The following is a 19,328-nucleotide window of genomic DNA, read 5'->3' on the forward strand; positions in this document are numbered from 1 at the left end:
AGAGAGAGAGAGAGAGAGAGAGAGAGAGAGAGAGAGAGAGAGAACACTATTTATAGCCTTCAGTGACAAATACCAGTGACCTACTTTCGCTATGGCTCTTGCTTTCTGTCACCTTCCACTACTGCCTTCAGTGGCTTAATCCCTTGACTAGGTCAGTGCTCTTATGATTCAATCACTGCAGAAATCTCCAGCTCTAAACAGTGTAAGCCTTTACACAAGAGTTTAGGGAACATTCCATATCCAAGCTCTAAGTGGTTTGTTATCAAGGATAATAATCTATCAAATAACATGATTCCTTTGGAGTAAAAGGTAATATATTGAAACTGAAGCCACATATTTATCCTGTCATTGAAGCAAATAGAAATATAAATATCCAGCTCTCACAGACAGATCTGTCATGTAAATGTGTACTGTGGCCATCCTCATGTTATGAGACAAAGACACATGATGTCCAAGTGTTTCACAAAGGTTTTAACTGATAAGCTAATGCCCTGCCTGTGAGTGTAGATCTAGTTCACAATTAACTGCCATGATCCTGTTCACAGAAGCCCTCTGGAGAATCCCTACATGTAAATATTGGCCTCTGTCCATTTCAATCTGCAACAGAGAATTTAAGAAATGACATTTCAAAATAGGCTGTCTATTTGAGATAGCCCAACATGAGGAACAGGAGTGTAATGGGAAGCATTGGATTATCTGAGAAGTCTGGGAGAAAATGTCTGCGCTGAAACATTATCTGTCTAACAGAAAGTGCCCCAGTACCTTTGGTAGCAATTTTAAAGCAGCTGTAATTGTAAAAGTATCACGTGAAATTACAACTCCCAGTGACCACTGCTATTTTATGGAATCAGACCAGTTCCTTTTAGGTATGAGGAAGTTTAGCAGTCAGTAAAACCACACCACCGTGACCACTTAGATTTTAATTTAACCTATTTTAAGATTCTCAGAAAGTTTAAACCTCTCATCTCTGTCATTATGATGGATTTCTGTGCCATTGCTACAGGGCAAAATCGTTTGCAGACAGTCTCTCAAGTGCACACTAAGGACAGATTTACCTGAGCCCTAGCTCTATTTTTCATGATGTGTGTATTCTTTTCAAGGATACTACAAAAGTGGTATTTCAAATCCCTCTAGCAACATCCACGGAATCATCATGGGGCATGCAGAATGTGGTTACTTTATGAATATTCATAGCAGCACACGGCCCATTATGATTCAGTGTGCTGTATAAGATACAGCTGCTCTGCTCGGAGCTCACCGGGAGAGCACAGGGTACTTGTTTTAAGTGGTCTCCAAGGTCAAAACTAGTTAGCTGTTTCATAGTTAGAAAATTATTCGACTCACTGTGTCTGCTTAAGGCTAGATCTCCTTTAATACATCCACTGCACCGATCTACAAAAGCAGCCTTCTCTCTCTTCCTCTACATTTGACCTATTCAACGATTAACAAAACAAAAATAGTTTCTGTAAAAATCTACAACCCTCAAAGTCGTCCTTCATGTTTTCTGTCCTGTGTTCAGTTTTATAAATATTTACAATGCATAAGAGGTTTAGCGATTGTACACTAGAAAATGGTCAATCAGCTACCAGGATGCACTGAGATGTCAGGGTTCAGCATTAGAAAGTGGAGGCAGCAATGGATTAATAAGCAGATGGCTTGCCTTATTTTTTTTTTACATTTCTGTCTTTGAGAAAGTTCTTTGCTCCTGTCCACATTTAATATGGAATAATTGAATATAAGCTCCTCAGTAGAAAAGCTATACAAGACTCAGACACTAAGAATAGTTGTGAAAGACCTGGTTTATCAAGACATACCAAGAAATCTAAAATGACAACAATAAATGCCAAAACACATCTGATTCAAAAATGCAGAAAGTACCTAGACACATGTCTCATCAAAGAAAATTCATGTGTTAAGTAAGCTTTCAAAAAGATATCAAACATATGATCTCAGAAATTGGAAAATAAAATGACAATGTATCATTATATACTTATGGGGAAAGCTGAATGTTCTACAGAGACAAAGATGTTACATTCATGACATTTCAACAAAATGGTTGGGTGCATCAGACATGGAAAAAGGCTACATCAACTGACATGCCCCACCCCCCTAATTTGAAGGGAAATTTCACAGGGCTGAATATATAACAGAAAATCTACAGGATAATTAATACATTTTGGAGAAATAGAAAGTGAGTAATCGCCAAGATAAAAGCCCCCAATAGGTTATCCATGCCAAGTGATCAGGCCTCAATATGTGGATATATGAGCAACAGTAACTGGAGTTAATATACATGCATAACACACATTCACACACATGTCTCTCTCTGTCTCTGACTCTGTCTCTGTCTCTCTGTCTCTCAATCTCTCTCTCTCTCTCTCTCTCTCTCTATATATATATATATATATATATATATATATATATATATATATATATGAATGTCAGAGGTAAAGAGCAGCATTAACTGAAGAGTATGTACTTATGACATGCATAATTACATAATACATATACACATATGTCTCTCCATATATTAATCATTACAGAAGAGGATAAAATTTGGTGGGTGGTGTTGAAAGTGATGGAAGTATATTTCACTTATGTATAAAATTCTTAAACAATACAAAATTTAAAATAGGAAATTCTGGTGACACCAGAGCTATGAGGATGGGAAGCAATGGAATAAAAATTCTAACTGGTGGGAACACTAAGTGGCACAACCATTATAGAAGACAGTTTGGCAGTTTCTTCAAAAACAAAATCTAAGTATCTGCATCTGTCTTAGTCAGGTGCTGGCAGAGCTTCTAGGGACTAAGTCACCAACCAACGAGCATACATGGACCAGTCCATAGCTACACTACATATGTAGCCTTATCTGGCCTCAGAGGGAGGGGATGTGGCTGGCCCTGTGGAGGTTTGACTCCCCAGAAGAGAGGGATGCTAAAGGGGAGAGGTGAGAGTGGAAGAGTGAGTAGGGGACAAGCTTGTTAGAGGCAAATGGGAGGGGGAGGCTGTGGGGGTTCGTGGAGGGATGACTAAGAAGAGGGACAAAATTTGAAATGTAAATAAATAAGTAATTAATAAAATAGTAAGAAAACCAAAGTATATACACTCACCTTTATATAATATAAATTTGGGTTTTTAAAAAATATTTTAATCAAGTGATTTAAAACTTTAGGCCCAAATAAAATCCTACAAATTAATACCTGTAGCAGGTACATTCAAAATTGCCAACATTTGAAATTACTGAAGTTGTCCCCAAGCAGGACAATGAATAAACTGGTATCTATAGACAGTAAAATATTATTTTACAATAGTAGAAATTATGTTTATCAAATGATGAGAAAACATGGAAGGAATTTATATTGAGGGAAAGACTGAATCTGGAAACTACACACTTTTCATAAATGGTTTGAGCCACATGACATTCTGGAATAGACAAATGTATGGAGATAGCAAAAAGGTTACCAGATTCGCATTTATTGGGAGAAAAATGGGAGAGAATGGTGATCAGCCAAGCATAGAGGATGTTCCTGACAGTTGCACTTTATGTTTTATATTAACAGAGATGAAATTTTATTCATTTTTATGTATATAAACGTTTTGTTTGCATACATGTCTATGTACTGGGTATATCCCTGGTTCCAATAGGGATCAGAACTCCTGGAACTGAAGTAGCAGATGACTAGAGCCACCTTGTAAGTGCTAGAAACAGAACCTATATCCTCTGCAAGAGCAGCCTATACACTTAACCTCTGAGACATCTCGTCACCCTAGGGATAAACTTTTAGACCCTTTTCTACATGTTCAAATACTTTTAGCAATATGTTTAATTTTATATCACCAACCAGAGAATATTTTCACATGTTTTTTTCTGCATTGAGTAATAGCTCTTTGTGCTTTGTACACTATTTAAAATAACTTACATGCTGATGATGAAAAGTTGATAGGGAATTTTGCTGCTGAAAAGAGAAAAAGAAGCTCTGATTGAAAATCTCTTCAATCTAATGATAAGAGTCTGACCGAAGGTGGTAAAGACAGGGAATGTCTTGTGAGAGAAACTGAAACAATTGCCTGTTTCCTTACACAAGTGACAGATTTTAAGGAAAGTGGTAAGCAATACTCATTTTCAGGGTGAGTGCACGCAGACAACTTTTCATGCTCAGCAGAACTCTTAGCACGTTATCAAATCATTTCCCATTGTGTTTTGACTCTCACATGTCCTACTATTTTTTTTTAAAGAAGAGAGATGTTAAATATGCATCACTTTTTATATGGAGCTATCCCCTGGAATTATTTCTTTTTCGCTTCTACATTCTGACAGTTTTGAAAAGATTTAGCATAATAAAACCACCATTATATATAATCTTGCATTTCACTCACTTTATATCAATGTCACCGAAAGAAACAATGTATTTTAACTAACTCCTGTGTAAAGACAACATTCATGTGATTCCTGCAGTGGGGTCTAGGAAAACAGTATATATGGACAGTTCCGTCTAATTGTAGTGCACATTTAGATATACTTCTGTCTTTTAAGTGTAGCTAATATATGGTTAAGTACTTCAAATATATAAGTAAGAAAAAGTGATGATTTTATGTAGCTCTAAAGAAAAATCTTATTGGGAAGGTTGAGAAATTAATAAAAATCAAAGTAGAATATGATATCAAGTGTGTAGAATCCTCTTCCCTCTTCCCTTTTCACTGTGTGTGTGTGTGATATATATATATATATATATATATATATATATATATATATATATATATATACTGTTATATATGTTTATATATATGAAAAATCTGTTTTCATATAAAATTTCATAGTATTTTCTTAATTCCAGTCTCCTTATTGACTATTAAGTTATTGGAATAATTATTCATTTTCTAGTGAATTAGGAGCAATTTTGGAAAATTCCATAAGTAAGATAAATACTTTCTTACTGTAAAAGGGAAGATCAAGTATATAAAGCAAATGCATTTAAGCAGCACAAAATCCCAACAGTGGACCTGTAAACTTTGTAGCTGAATGTCTGACTTTTGAGATAAAGTGTTCAGGGAACACCAACTTTATGGACCTTAGCTTGTCTCCATGAACACTCCGATATTGCAACTTCATGCATGTAGACTTTGTTTCACATGAAACCCTTTAACACATTACCATGTGCAGTTGCCAGTTTGAAGTAAGCCTTGGTTACCTCTGGACCATAGCATACTATGTGCTGATTCTGAGTATATACTTCCAATAAGATTTCACTAGACTTTCCTTCTGTATTTTTTAAGTGCAAGCCAGTATTTATTTAAAATAAGAAAAATAACATATGAAATAATAAATATCTTCTAACAAATTCACAGACAACGTAACATCCCCAAAAGTAACCAATATTTTTTATAATAGATTGCTTTTAGTGTTTAAGGAATTTCCTTCAACATATTTGAAGTCCAACTTTTTATAAAACAATATCTTGGCTACTATATTCTCTATATTGAATGTTAATTTAGCAATCTAGCTTCTAACATAGAAATAATTTCTGTTTTTAGCCACCCTATTACTTTTATAAATGTTTCTTATCCATTACTTTTAAATTTAAATGTCTCTTGGTTTTCTAAATTATATATACCCAGAAGGGCATTGTAAATCCATGCAAATCAGGAGTCGATAATTTTGGATTTATTTTACTGTACCAGTTTAATATATCTTCCCAACTGTAGCTTAAATTTTGCGAATTGAATTTTCCTTCAGACAGTTTCCTAACATCCTGCCTTGCAAGAGAACACAACCGTAATGGCATAGTGCTTTTAAATGATGGTAATAAAAATGTGTTACCTTCCCAAGCTTTAAAAAGGCATAACCATGTGAGTACCCTCTTAGGACCTGCCCTAGAGTCTTGAAATGCTTGTTAAAGGAGAAGACCCTGACATTTCAACTTCTCGAGCTCCAAGGTCAGTCTTCTAATTTGCATGGAAAGTCAGACTTAACAACTTCGGAGGATACTGTTACTAGGTTATCAAGGCAAAACTGTTTCTTTATGATACAGTCATATATATACCTAGAAGTCAGACCTGGGATGGAATGAAAGTAGTGATTCATACAATACTCCCTTCCAAATGTTTTTGTGCTTCAATGAGAAGTAGAATAAGGTTCTGGGATACCCAGAGAGACTATGTAGTAGTGTGGAGAAGAAAGGCTTCTTTATGAGGTGAAAGAGGAGATTGATGCTATGGCTGTAGAGCAACTAGGAGTGCCAGTGAAATAAATCTTACTATTCATTTCAGAATGTCCCAACAGGACAGATTTAGGCAGCCACAACCCAAAGGTGGATGGAGCTTGAGGACGCTTATGGAAGAATAGGAGGAAGTGCTGCGGGTCCTCAAGGGAGTAGGAACTCCACAGGAAGAACAGCAGAGTCATCTAACCTGGACCATTGGAGCTCTCAGAGAACATACATTGGTTAGATGTAGGTCTCCCTGAACATATGTATCAGATGTGCAGCTTGGTCTTCATGTGTGTCCAGAGCAACTGAAGTGGGGTCTATCCCAAAAGCTGTTGTCTGTATGTGGGATATGTTCTTTTACTTAGGCTGCCTTGTCTTGCCTCAATGGGAAGTACCTAGCCTTGCAGAAACTTGTAATGCTATGTTGGCCTGGATACCAAAGGAGGTCCCACCCCCTCAGAGGAGAAGGAGAGGGGGAAGGGAGAAGGATTGTTGGAGGGGTGACTGAAAAGGGGTAGTGAGTGAAATGAATAAGAAACAAATATAAATTAAACTAAAAACAAACAAACAAAAAAAACACAAACCAAACAAAAAAAAACAAAAAACAAAAAACAAACAAACAAACAAGAGCATCTAAACAGAAGTTGGAAGGTTCAACATACACCCAAGCCCATACAAGAATGTTGAGAGGAGGGGTTCATGGTTTGCCTGGAATCACAGTTGAAAATGAACTTGGCTGATGCTAGGAACATGGGATGGGCAAAGCCACACTACTTCTGCTACAACTCTTTGAATCTAGTTTAAGAATTTAGACACACAAAGCCAGTTAAAGTGAGGAGGAAGCTTCAGTATTATTGATCTTTCTTGTTTTCTTAGATGAAATTTTTCACTTTTATTGAATATAGACCTCACAGCTCATTCTGCAGGCCCCAAGAAAGTAGTATTAATAGTGCCAGTGAAGTATAGCTTTTGTGTCCACAAAACCTTAATCAAAGATATGAGTTATATTGTGTTATACCAATATTCAATAGGCTTTGTTTTGCTCTAAAATTTCTTAAAGCAGGTCTTAATCATATGCATTTCTCTTAGCATTATCTTCTGAATTCCCCACAAGCAGCTAAGTAAATACTGGTTTTTCTCAAACAATGCTCTGAAATTCTCAACCTCTCTCCCACAAAACATAGAAATATATAAAGGTTTCATGGTTAAGTCTATCAACAGCAACATTTCTGCTTTCTAGTACCAGTTTCTTGTATGTTTTCTTCTCTGATGTGGTGGCAAAATACTGGCCAAAAATAAACCGAGAAGGAAAGGGTTTGCTTTATTTTACAACTTTCAAGTCATAATACATCACGGATAGAAGCCAGGGCAGGAACTCAAGCAGAAGCCATGGAGTGCTGCTCCTTACTGGCTTTATCCTCATGATTTCCTTAGCTTAATTTCTTACATAGTTTAGGCCCATCTGCTCAAAAGAGCTACTGTTCATTCTTGGATGGGCCATCACATCAATCATTAGTCAAAAAAATGGTTCACAGATATTCACCCCACCCAGATGAGAACATTTCTCAATTGAGTTTCCTTGTTTCCAGATGACTTAATATGACAACATCTAACCATCACAACATCCAAAGAGAGAAAATGTCAAACTCAGACTCAAGAATTTCATTTTTGTAGCTCAGTATTCTTTCATGCTTATCTTATCATTTAAGTATCAATTATTCAGTTAGAGGTAACTAGAGCAAACAAGCACTCACAACAGTCACAAAAATCACCATAGATTCAAGAGACTTGAGAGAATTTTCTAAGACCTATTTGAGATATATGTTGCTCTTACTTTCCAATCAGAAATACCCTTTTAGGAATTTATTCTAATGACATATCAAATCACTGAGAAAAATTCATATGCATGGCATAGTTTGTTGATTGTCAACAATCATAACACCCTGAAGCTACTTGAATGATTACTCTGAGAAAAGTGGTTCAATTAATTATGACACATTAGCACATTAGCAGTGTTAAAACAAAAATGAAGACAAGTTCCATTTAGAGACTAGCTTGACAGATAAGATGGATTATTAAGTGGATACACTGTAAAAGGTAATAGTTTACCTTTCATGTTAAATGAAGTTTCACTTGTTGTATGGCTGCATCTGTATAAGGCATCTGGAATTGCCAAATATAGTTTGATAAATTAGATTGTAGACAGTAAGGACTAAAGTGGAGAGGACACTATTGGCCTGGTATAGAATACAATATCCGTTTGATGAATAAATGTAGGTTTCTCCAACACGGCACAAGCAAGCTTTTGTCTTTCCTCCATCATTCTCATTGCTGCAAATATCTTTTTTCCTTCAAAACTAACCAACACTAAATTAAATGTGGTTGACAGAGCCTATCAGAAGTGCAGATACTCATGCCTTCCATCGTATCTATTGAAACTTCATTTTTAACAAGAACCTTGGTGCTTAGCTTGACGATTAAAGTGTAAGAATCACTAAACGTCATGTACCAGAGTGTGATAGTTCAGTACTATACATGAAAACCAGATTATAGGAAGGCTACTAAGGGATGTCTCCATGACAGCTTTCAGTAAATTTCTTTGGAATACACTAGGTAAACTAAAACTTAAATTTGTATGCTGTCTAGTGAGTAACGCTAAAACATAACATTAAATATTTCACCAGTAATTATTTAAGGTGAATATAAAATAATTATAAATTCTCCTCTTGAAAAAATGGTGAAGAATTTCAAAACAAAACATGCCCAATTCATCTGTACAATGACTCCTCTTACGAACAGCATAGATATATGATATGGCATATCCCTTGGAGAATATCATCAAGGGTGTATACATCTTCCAGTTTTGTGGAAACATTACAAAAAATGGAAATTTGAAAAATAGTTCTAAACATTACTTCATTATTAGTAAAATTTATCTACACAATGCATTTACTCTCAGTTCCCCAAAGTTTCATTATCTCCTTCAAAATTATTTTAATATTTTTTTCATTTTAGGAATTGTCCAGAATAATTCAGTCCATATGCAAGGTCTTTTCAATCATTAGCAAGAACATTAAATAACTATCCTTGTAGTGTATCAGAAACTAACCTTGTCTATGCCTTTATTGAGTTTGTCTACCCAGGTTACTTTAGTTTCAGTTGAGTTGGTAATTAAATTTACCAATACTCCATCTTTTAATTTCAAAGACATTTTTTGAATAAATGAATCCATGCCAATTAAACAGGTTTTTTGTTTCTCTCTTTCCAATTCCTGGCTTAAAATTTTATTTTTCTATCATTCTCAATATATTAAATATCACAGATTTTGGATATACGTGGATGTATTTACCATGCTACTGTGCTAAATATTATATTTAGCATAATGCCACAAAATTTCCTTAAATATTTTCTTTAAAATTTAAATAATGTTTCATCACATATATAATCTATTTTTGCCTGTTCATTAGTGTAGCAATACTTTTATTGCTTCTACGTTTTAGCTATTAGTCTCACAATCATGGGTGTGTAAATACAACTTCTAGTTTCTACATCTGAACGCCATATACACATTCAGACCTAAACTTTTTCACGTTAATTTGCAGTTTCATTTTTATAGTCTTGGAGGGCATCCATTTAACCTTCTCACAGACAGTGTATAGAATTTCTAATTTCTCTGCAGTCTCATTAACACATATATTCTTTCCTATGGGCAACAGTAGTCATTACAGTAGCTTGCATTGTCATTTCCCTAATGAGTAGAAGTGTTGAGCATTGATGTTGAACATTCTTTAATGTACTTGTGTGTTTTTATATTTTTTTCTTATATTTTGTGAATTGCCTCTTTATTCTGTCATCAACGTCTTTTGGTAAACATTAATTATTAAAAAAAAATTGGCTCCTAAGATCCAATTAGTCCCTTTTTACCTTGCCTGTGTGTTTAGTGTTATGTCCAACAACTTAAGATGTTTGCCCTGTGTTTACTACAAACATATCTATTATTTCAGGTCTTACATTTAGCTCAATGTTTTTCCAGTTAGTATTTGATAGTCTGTTAGGATATTCCTCAATTTCAGTATTTGTCATGTTCCTACTACTATTGCAAGTGTCTTTTTGATATGTTTGTCAAGAAACATTCATTCAGGTGTAGGAGACCTCATCTCTAAAGTTTGTGTCTAGATTTTGGATTGCACCTGTATAAGTCTGCCTTTAACATAACATTGTGATTACTGTGGCATTATAGTATGTTTACAAATGAATATGTGTGAAGACTTCTGAATGTTTCTCTTTCAAGACATGTGTGCTGAGCCTCATTTATAATAGCCAGAAGTTGGAAAGAACCCAGATGCCCTTCAACAGAAGAATGGATGCAGAAAATGTGGTACATTTGTACAATGGAGTACTACTCAGCTATTAAAAACAATGAGTTCACGAAATTCCTAGGCAAATGGATGGAGCTGGAAAATATCATCTTGAGTAAAGTGACCCAATCTCAAAAGAACATACGTGGTATGCATTCACTGATAAGTGAATATTAGCCCAAATGCTCACAATTTCTAAGAAACTACGTATAGACCACATAAAACTCACATAAAAGAAGGAAGACCAAAGTGTGTATGCTTTGGTCCTTTCTAGAAGGAGTATCAAAAGTTCCAACCAGAGCTCCCAAAGTCTAAACCACCAGCCAGAGAGCACAAAGGGAGAGATTCATGCACCTGTATAGGGAATTGAGGGTGACCTTGTTAGACTTCAGTGAAAGTGGAGGGCCATGGTCCCCGAAAGTTTGGATCCCCTACTGTGTGGGTATTCGAGAACAGGGAGATGGGACTGGGAGGATGTTTGGAGCACACCCTCACAAAAATTAGGAGAAGGGGGTATGGGATAAGGGGGAGAATGGGAGAGAAGACAACATTGAAAGGAAAATTTGTATAATATCCAATAAAAAAAACCACACAGATAAAGGGTCTAAAAAAAAAAAGAGAGGGAGAGAGTTTACTTATTTTAAATTAATTTCAAAAGTTTCTAGGAGTTGTTAATTGGCTAAGATCCTATTTTAAGCTCTTCATAAAAGAATTTACGTCTCTGTTCAGTATTCTCAAGAGAGAGGTACACCCTAATTTTCCTCAACAATTAATTGACAAAAGAAAGGTAATCTCACAAAAAGTAGAAGAAGCTATTACTAATCGATATATTATATAGTCTGATTAGATGTCAGCGGTGATATAACAGTCCTTTGACAAAAGATTATTCATATAGATTTATATATCCTTAAATAGGGTCTTCATGACTCTCTGAGTGTGGAAGGTGCGACTATTGGCGCTTCTGCTCTGATTTTACAAGAACTCTGAAAAATTGGCTTTAAAAACAAAAGAGGAGGAATTGTACCCCCTCAGAAGGAGTCCCCCTGAAATACTCTCCATCATGCCTTGTTCATTTTTATCTCTCTAAAGCTGAAAGCTCATGGCAAATCTGCTGCTGACCGCCTCTGGCACCACCAAGACCAACAAAACTTTGCCACAGATATGGGGAAGGACCCTCTTACCCTTAAAGGGAATGGTCCAGACCCAGTTCCCTTATGGAGCCGAGGACTGATATGCCTGTCCGATATCCCAGAAGGCACAGCTAATCGGCTACCAAAAAGATTAATGGAAAAAAATAGATACCCCCACAAAGCCAGGCCCAACCATAAATACGATGAATAACAATTTACATCCAGGGAAGAGAAATCTCTCTGAGAATCCCCTTCTTTTTCCTTTCCAGGTAAAAATGAATCACCCGTGATGTCTGCAGTTAGAAGTTCTAATCCAGATGCTGGCCTCCAAACTTACACTACTCAGACCTTTGAAGGGCCACTGAAAAGAACATCAAACAGCTAGAGATTGACATCACGAATCTGAAGAAATCCCTCGTTTCGCCCTCTGAAGAGACCTCCTAAAATCGCAAAGATCCTTATTGGACTTGATTTACTCTAGTACAATAGAAAAGACTGTATACAGCTCTTGACTGTGTACAACCCTCAAAGAAGAAGATTGCCTTTACATAGACAAGACAAGGAGGGTTAAAGAGAGCATGAAACAGGTAGTGAAGGCCCTAAGAAAAATCAGAGACAGAAAGAGACAGATGAATGCTGGTACAAGAATTGATTTGCAGCCTCTCCAAGGTTGTCAACCCTATTTCCTCCCATCTTGGGACCATTATTTGGGTTCTTTTTTCTTTTTTCTGCTGGTCCCTGGCTCTCAAATAGGCAGACTAACTCTGTGATACAACAGATAAATAATTTGGTAGCAAAACCTACTCAGATACTTTATCATAAGTTAGCTATGGAGGACCACGAGACTCAAGATGAGGTTGTTACTTTATACAGGGTGTTTCCAAAACCCATCTCCACCCAACCTAAAAGGGCAGACTTCTGCCCCTAGACCAAGCAGAGAGGGTCCACCCAGAACCCCCTCTGACAAGCAATCTGAATTCTTGCTTAGGCTGTGAGGCTAAGCACTGCAAGGGAATATAAATAAAAGATAAAAATATCTATCTGGGTTCCCTGAGGGACAAGCCTGAGGGTTGATGTCAAAAGTATCCCCTCTCCAGAAAAAAGACTTCGGGACGGGTATGGCTCTGATGCCTCACTGGACAATGACAGGGGGACTGGAGCCATTACAAGGTCCCCTTCAAATACTGGAGGTCAGGCCTCTATTCCCACATTTACAAGTTTAGAATTGCCACAGCCATTCTATACTTAGAGAAGGGAGGAGATGTCAGGGGCAGCCCTGCTTACACACTGTAGGCCTAAAATCAGCCATAGGTCTAAAATCAGAAATAGGCCTGTCATACATGTATACAAACACCAAGTCTTGGGTCTCAGTGGAAAAACATTAAAACAGATGGCTATAAGCTAATGTCATTAGGCAGCTTTTGTGGAAATTTATAAGCCTGAGTAGTCATAGACCTTGTAAATAGGTAGCCTTGGCAGATAATACCAACTTGTAAGGACAAGCGAGTCATAGGCAGAGTCATAGTGAATTGTACCCTGAACCTTCACCCAGCCGATACTCGGTTCTGAAGATATCTGTATTTCCCCTGAACACCCACACTCCAGTGTCATTCCCTTCCCCACATCCTGCCTTTCTGCGTTTATACCCCTGTGTGAATTATGATTTGAGAAAAAAATTTAAAAAAAAAGACTCGTGTGCTGAGAGTTATATTACATCATATGTGAAATTTAGAACAATATATCATTACACAAAAGAAAATTACCATTTAGATTTCTATTTAAATTAAAGATAAAAATATCTATCTGGGTTCCCTGAGGGACAAGCCTGAGGGTTGATGTCAAAAGTATCCCCTCTCCAGAAAAAAGACTTCGGGACGGGTATGGCTCTCATGCCTCACTGGACAATGACAGGGGGACTGGACTGTAAAGTTATTATTTTGGCCTATAGTGGTATTTTAACTTTAATATGTCCTCCAATTCATGAACATTAAATATTTTTCTACTTAATGTTTCCTTTATTTTTCTCTCAGGAATTTTTTAAAATTTTCATTTAGCATGTATGTTTGTGGGTTAATTTTAGATTATTTATTTATTTCAAGGCTATGATGCATTGCATTTAATTTCTAGTTTCTTATTCAGATTGCTCAGTTTTGAACAGAGCTAGAATTGACAGTACATTTATTTTTATCTGTTGCTTTGAAGGTCATCTTTATTATTTGATTATATCAGCATTTTTGGGGGTATTTACAGATATATAGATGTAAAATCATATTATGTATAAAGAAAAGTGAATTTATATCAATTGAGATGATTGTATATTATTTTTCCTTTTTTCAATTAATGTGATGTTTTACTGAATTGATTTTTATATTTTTAAACATTCATGAATCTCAAAATAAATCTTATGTAGTCACAATGTACGATAGTGTATAACTCTTATAGTAATCTTTTATTTGATAGTTAATTGACAATTTATATTTAATAATAAGTTATTTACTATTACTTATTGTTATTTTTTACAGTAATGTTCTAAGGAAGGAATATTAGCCCATAGTTGTTTCATTTAAAATTAGGACTTTCTTTTAGATGGGATATATTTAAATTCATAATGAATTGTTAGCCTTCTTCAATGTATTTTTAAAAAGTAAAACAAAATTTCAAGATGCATTGGCGTAAATTCCTCCTAAAATACTTTGTAGAAATCAACAATGAGTCAGTAAAATGACATAGTAGAATATAGTAAAAACACACAAAAAAATAAAATTGTCATTTCTTTTTAAACATGTATGAAGATTAGTTTTAATCACAAACTCCACACATTTGTTCCATTACCTGATCAGTATCTCATTTTGGGATTATCTAGAGTAGGATGGTTCATGGGCCTGTGTAAGCCCATGCAGTCTTGTGGGCACAAGAAGTGGTGCTTCCTGTTATTTACTTAAAGTGTGTTGTAAATTGAAATAATGTTCCATTATTTTCCTCCTCCAGCTTAGCTCACGTACGGTCTTTTTTTTTACTTAGATAATTTATTTATTTATTTATTTATTTATTTATTTATTTTTTCAACATGAAATGCTTTTTTATAGCATGTTTTACAAGGGGAGGGGGTAAGAGGGGCCAGGTGGTGAAAAAGTACAGAATATTCTTGGCCTCTGCCTTGAGACATGTCATGGTCTATACGGTACACTGCCTTGAATTATGATCTACCTGTTATTCTTCAGAAGATATGGTACACTGCTTGAGTTATGGTCTCCCTGCTATTCTTCAGAAGATATGGTACACTGCTTTGAGTCTATCTGCAGTTGCCAAGCAGGATCTTTCAGTTGCCAAGCTTCAGGGGACATTGTGCAGGTGGGGAAAGGTAGGGGGTGAGGGTAAGGGCGAGGGTTCTGGCTTCTGGCATCTCCCCCTTCTTTGTTTAGTTAGAGAAGGCGTCTTATGATCAATCCCAACTATGTGAGTTTTGAATTTGGATGTCTAATTATGGGGGGGGGGTCTTAGACAAGTTCACAACCACGCCTTCCAGAAGGGTTCCTGGCATGCCTGGCTTTGCCCTCATTTCTCTCGCTAAAGAGCTTGGTCTCTTGATCACCCCAACAAAAATTGGCTTTTTCCTAAACCAAGGACACCCTTGATATGGCCACTAACATTGGGGAGCCTTCCTTTATGACAATATTACACCCCAAACTGACAAATGGTTGGTAACTTGAACATTTACAAGGGACTAGTATGGCTGTGAGTTAGCCCAATGACGGGATTATTGTAGGTCCACTTCCCAGGGGCCCACCCAATGCAGCCGAAAAGGAGTGAGTGGTGCTGGGAGTGGGTGCAGCCTACATGGCCTAAGACAGGGCTCTCACCCTCCTTTCACCCACCTCGGGGTCCCTTGACGTTGCCCATCATCACTGTACGGTCTTTCTAACCCCTTCCATATCCCTTCCCACAATCCAGCTTATAGTCTCTTCCTCTTTGACTCTTATTGCCTTATCCTATATAGTGTATAAAACTTTTATATAACATTAATACTTTTCCAAAGATGTTTCTACTAGGAAGAACAATTATTTCTGGTAAGTATGACATGTGACATGATACCATTCTTTTAAAACTTAGTAGTCTCAAAATATACAAATTAGTTTTCTATTTAATGCTAAAATAATAAAGGAATTTTGTTAAATCCTTGAAATGAATGATAAATCCTCTTTAATTTGCATTATCATATATCTACTGCCTGGAAATGTGAACATCTAAGTTATTAAGTGACTTTCAAAACTGTGCACTTTTAAAATAGATGATAAATGCAAAATTTAACTATATATCACTCAATGTATAGTCACACACATGCACAGTCACAAATACATATAAAAAGAGAGCCTAAGAATTAGATATTAAAATTCATTGACCAATATTAGAGGTGCATTTTAAACTAATGATCTTCATATTTCTTCCTCAGTGCCTCATTATAATCATCCTTTATAGAAAACTCTAAGTTATTTTCAAGAATGGAAAATAAATCATATAAAATACCTTTATATGAAAAATAAAATATATTTATCCATTAGAAATAAAAAAGAGTACTCATTTTTTCTTTAATTCTACTCTAAAGAACTTTCAAGCTATATTCAGAAGTTAAAATACATAAATTTAGTGTTAGATTTGAGTTCACACTGAAAATCAATTACTTGTCCTTGACAAAACCTTTTATTATATCCAAATGATTTTTAGCTACTAAAAGGTATTGAAAAAAATTTAAAGTCACAGACAGCTTTAATCTTGTAAGTGCATCATTCTAAAATGTGTGAGATAAATCTGAAAAGGTCAAATCCACTGTAACTAAGGCTGTTCGCTAGATTTTTTTATTTTTTTTATAGTTGAAGATGCTGAATGCAAGCTGACTCAAATTCTCAAGCCTGCAAATATGCTTTTATCTCCAATGTGGTGTTATATTGTCGGCCTATTCAATACATTGTATGCAGGTGTGGAGTTAGAAAATGGAATGTTTCATCACCTAAAAGGTCATAAAGGAAGAGCTCTAAATTTCATATTTCAAGATAAAACCTTAAATGGCAAAACAATCAGAAGTATATAAAACAATCAGTAGTATATTAAAAATTAGAAATATTTTACTCATTCGATCTATGATCCTCAGGTTCTAACATGTATGTCAGTAAAACTATATTGACAATGACTTCAGGAGATAATTAAGCAATTTAGAAATGATTTAGGCAAATAAAGAACTAACAAACATAAAATTAATAATGTTACTGTTATTTGAAACACGTTATAGTCATTTAACCAATTAAAATTTCCACTAATTAATTATTCTGATCAAATGAAATATTAGTAGAGAAAAATAATATGATTCAAAATGCAATAAGGATAAAGTTTCATTGGTAACTCACAATAATGCAAATATTTTAATTTATTATTTTACTGATAATGCCTGTCAGTATGCCAATATCATGCTAGAATTTATAAAGGGAACACTAAAACCAAGACCCTAAGCCAAGCTTTCAGGATGTTGATAGCTAGAGAGTGAATCCATTGGAAATAATTTTAGTTTACAGAAGTGATGAGAAGTCCCATATATGGGATTACAACAATATTATACAGGACAAAAAGTAAATTTCTCAATATGCACATTTATTCCATGGTTAATTTTCCACATCAATTTGATTGGATTTGAGGATTTTCAGATCTCTGGGAAATAAAATTTTCTGTATTTTTCTGTTAGGACGTTTATAGGAAAAAAATAGTATTTGAATCTAAAACGAAAACCAAGAGTGAAGTCTCCATAGTAAGGAAGAGCAACCATAATTAGTGTCTGTCATGGCATCTTGAAATCTGTTGATGGCTGGCCATGATAAAGAAATCAGTGGAAGGGCAGCTTCAGATTGCAGCCAGCATGTAATCACATTTCTTGTTCTCCATAATAATGAAAAAAATTGCTATAATAAAGTTCTTGGGTGAAGCTATGTTTAAGTCTCTATCCTACTCTGAAAATACCTTAAGAACATATACATTTAAATAAGTGCATGTAAAATATATAAATAGAATGAGATAAGTTGGCTACAGTGGACTGGTGTAACTGAACAACCAAAAGGGAACTAAAAACCCGTGATTCAAGAAGACAGAATATTTGCTTTGTGTATGACTCTTTTGAAGTCACTTTCTATGATTTTCTAAGCACTGTCAGAATTATAAATTCACCCTACATATACTAAATTATATTTTATTATGCTTCCTGAAACTTATAAATACAGCTGCAACTTTATGGGACACTCACAACTCACACTTTGTGTCCTTTGAAAAAATCTCTGCAGAACTCATGTTGCTGGCAAATGTTCCCCCTCTAATTTATGATTTCTGTATATTCTGTCATTCTACTTCATATTTTCTTCACCTTATTTTTTGTTTTCAGTTCTGTAGCTACCTTAGAGGAATAAAGTACATGCTTTTTAATAGCAACAATATAAATTTCTCTATATGTAATTATTTTATGAATTTTCACTGGTTAGTCACATATATTTTTATTAATAAAGGAAAACTCAAAACTGCTTGCAGAAGAAATCGTTTAAAGCAAATTTTGAAATACTCAAATACCTTGGTCTTAAATATATGATTTTATGAACTCATTAATGAATGTTAATATTCTCCATGGAAGTTTACTATCAATATTTTTATGCTTCATATCACTATGAGTTGTTTTAATACTAGTGATTTTTATTATTCTATTAGTATTCTCAATTGAGTTTGGGTAGTAGAGATGACACAATTATCTTTCTTTTATTGGATATTCCTTCAAAATAGCTTTACAGTATTTTAAATTTCTTCTATAGTTGCTCACATACCAAAGTTGCCTGAAGCAGCATATATATCAGGCTAACAAATGGTTTTGTTTTTCTTAATCTATTACAATAAAAACTGTTATATGAATCTTTAAACATCATATTTCTTTTGAACTGCCTTAACTATCATGATATTAGCATGTAACATAACAACCAATTGTCTATTTAAAGATCTTATATTTAAAAATTGCTAGAATTTGCTTTACTGAGGTTTTGTTTTTTATTATCACTGATTTAGTATATGTACTCTGAAAATTTCAGGTGTAAATATTCTTTAAAACACTCTTGTTTTATACTCCAGAACTTCACTCAAGGTTATGATTGCTCAAGAAAGCAGCATATGATGAGTAGAAGAAATAGATTTAATAGCATGTGCACAAATACAAGGTTATGCACAGGATGAAAGGCAGGGGACACTGAATGATGCCTTGATGTGTCATACATCAATGAACTCTCAATCATTATTTTTAAGATGACAGGATGACAGAGGATCATTTTGAAAGGTCATTTGCCACTTTCTGACCAAACTTAGTATACCCCTATCATATAAACTCATCATCCTGCTTGTTTGTATTTGCTTAACTATGACCCTATCCTAGGATGATAATATTATCTTCACTAATGATTGCCTAAAAATAGAAGCAATTAAGATTTCCTTTACAGTAGTGGATAAACTGTGACATGCCAAACAATGAATCACTGTTGTTTAAAAATAAGCACCATAACACTAGTGTTTTAGGTACCAGCAGGTGCATTGCATACTAGAAGGGAAATATAAACATAAAA

General features: G+C 35.0%; 1 protein-coding gene across 2 annotated transcripts in view; it reads right to left on the minus strand.

Annotated features, from left to right (window-relative positions):
* Positions 1 to 19,328, minus strand: part of Sgcz (sarcoglycan zeta) — a 1,017,502-nt gene that overhangs the window by 285,524 nt on the left and 712,650 nt on the right. The gene's annotated exons all lie outside the window — the stretch shown is intronic.

This window comes from Grammomys surdaster, unplaced genomic scaffold (assembly GCF_004785775.1).
Source record: "Grammomys surdaster isolate TR1022 unplaced genomic scaffold, NIH_TR_1.0 185, whole genome shotgun sequence".
NCBI classification, from domain to species: Eukaryota; Metazoa; Chordata; class Mammalia; order Rodentia; family Muridae; genus Grammomys; species Grammomys surdaster.